Source organism: Triticum aestivum, chromosome 7A (assembly GCF_018294505.1).
Source record: "Triticum aestivum cultivar Chinese Spring chromosome 7A, IWGSC CS RefSeq v2.1, whole genome shotgun sequence".
Lineage (NCBI taxonomy): Eukaryota > Viridiplantae > Streptophyta > Magnoliopsida > Poales > Poaceae > Triticum > Triticum aestivum.
This window is the reverse complement of record NC_057812.1, coordinates 543962083-543964802: the sequence shown is the minus strand read 5'-3', so window position 1 is coordinate 543964802 and position 2720 is coordinate 543962083.

Below are 2720 nucleotides of genomic sequence, written 5' to 3'. Positions count from 1 at the left end.
CACTCGATAGGACATCATCATAATGTGCACAATGTGATCAAGGAGTTGATCACGGGATGATGTGTTACGGAACGAGTAAAGAGACTTGCCGGTAACGAGATTGAACAAGGTATCGGGATACCGACGATGGAATCTCGGGCAAGTACAATACAACTAGACAAAGGGAATTGTATACGGGATTGATCGAATCCTCGACATCGTGGTTCATCCAATGAGATCATCGTGGAACATGTGGGAACCAACATGGGTATCCAGATCCCGCTGTTGGTTATTGACCGGAGAGTCATCTCGGTCATGTCTGCATGTCTCTCGAACCCGTAGGGTCTACACACTTAAGGTTCGATGACGCTAGGGTTATAGGGAGTAGATATACGTGGTTACCGAATGTTGTTCGGAGTCCCGGATGAGATCCCAGACGTCACGAGGAGTTCCGGAATGGTCCAGAGGTAAAGATTTATATATAGGAAGTCCTGTTTTGGTCACCGGAAAAGTTTCGGGGTTTATCGGTAACGTACCGGGACCACCAGGAGGGTCCCGGGGGTCCACCAAGTGGGGCCACCGGCCCCGGAGGGCTGCATGGGCCAAGTGTGGGAGGGGACCAGCCCCAGGTGGGCTGGTGCGCCCCCCACAAGGGCCCAAGGTGCCTAAGGGGAGGAGGGGGGCAAATCCTAAGGGCAGATGGGCCTTAGGGCCCATACCTGGTGCGCCTCCCTCTCCCCCTCCCCTTGGCCGCCCCCTAGATGGGATCTAGGGGCTGCCGCCACCCCTAGGGAGGGAACCCTAGATGGGGGCGCAGCCCCTCCCCTCCCCCTATATATACTTGAGGTTTAGGTTGCCCAATACACACGAGTTCCTCTCCTTCTTGGCACAGCCCTACCCCTCTCCCTCCTCGTCTCTTGTAGTGCTTAGCGAAGCCCTGCTGGAGTACCACGCTCCTCCACCACCACCACGCCGTTGTGCTGCTTCTGGATGGAGTCTTCCCCAACCTCTCCTTCTCCCCTTGCTGGATCAAGGCGTAGGAGACGTCACCGGGCTGTACGTGTGTTGAACACGGAGGTGCCGTCCGTTCGGCACTAGGATCATCGGTGATTTGGATCACGACGAGTACGACTCCATCAACCCTGTTCACTTGAACGCTTCCGCTTAGCGATCTACAAGGGTATGTAGATGCACTCTCCTTCCCCTCGTTGCTGGTCTCTCCATAGATAGATCTTGGTGACACGTTGGAAAATTTTGAATTTCTGCTACGTTCCCCAACATCGGCATCATGAGCTAGGTCTATGCGTAGTTTCTATGCACGAGTAGAACACAAAGTAGTTGTGGGCGTTGATTTTGTTCAATATGCTTACCGTTACTAGTCCAATCTTGATTCGTCGGCATTGTGGGATGAAGCGGCCCGGACCGACCTTACACGTACTCTTACGTGAGACTGGTTCCACCGACTGACATGCACTAGTTGCATAAGGTGGCTAGCGGGTGTCTGTCTCTCCCACTTTAGTCGGATCAGATTCGATGAAAAGGGTCCTTATGAAGGGTAAATAGCAATTGTCATATCACGTTGTGGTTTTGCGTAGGTAAGAAACGTTCTTGCTAGAAACCCATAGCAGCCACGTAAAACATGCAAACAATAATTAGAGGACGTCTAACTTGTTTTTGCAGGGTTTGCTATGTGATGTGATATGGCCAAGAAGAATGTGATGAATGATATGTGATGTATGAGATTGATCATGTTCTTGTAATAGGAATCATGACTTGCATGTCGATGAGTATGACAACCGGTAGGAGCCATAGGAGTTGTCTTTATTTATTGTATGACCTGCGTGTCATTGAACAACGCCATGTAATTACTTTACATTATTGCTAACCGGTAGCCATAGTAGTAGAAGTAATAGTTGGCGAGCAACTTCATGGAGACACGATGATGGAGATCATGGTGTCATGCCGGTGACGATGATGATCATGGAGCCCCGAAGATGGAGATCAAAAGGAGCAAAGTGATAATGGCCATATCATGTCACTATTTGATTGCATGTGATGTTTATCGTGTTTTTGCATCTTATTTGCTTAGAACGACGGTAGTAAATAAGATGACCCCTCATAATAATTTCAAGAAAGTGTTCCCCCTAACTGTGCACCGTTGCGACAGTTCGTTGTTTCGAAGCACCACGTGATGATCGGGTGTTAGATTCTTACGTTCACATACAACGGGTGTAAGCCAGATTTACACACGCGAAACACTTAGGTTCACTTGACGAGCCTAGCATGTACAGACATGGCCTCGGAACACAAGAGACTGAAAGGTCGAGCATGAGTCGTATGGTAGATACGATCAACATGAAGATGTACACCGATGATGACTAGTCCGTCTCACGTGATGATCGGACATGGCCTAGTTGACTTGGATCATGTAATCACTTAGATGACTAGAGGGATGTCTATCTGAGTGGGAGTTCATAAGATGAACTTAATTATCCTGAACATAGTCAAAAGGTCTTCGCAAATTATGTCGTAGCTCGCGCTTCAGTTCTACTGTTTAGATATGTTCCTAGAGAAAATTTAGTTGAAAGTTGATAGTAGCAATTATGCGGACTAGGTCCGTAAACTGAGGATTGTCTTCATTGCTTCATATAAGGCTTATGTCCTTAATGCACCGCTCAGTGTGCTGAACCTCGAACGTCGTCTGTGGATGTTGTGAACATCTGACATACACATTTTGATAA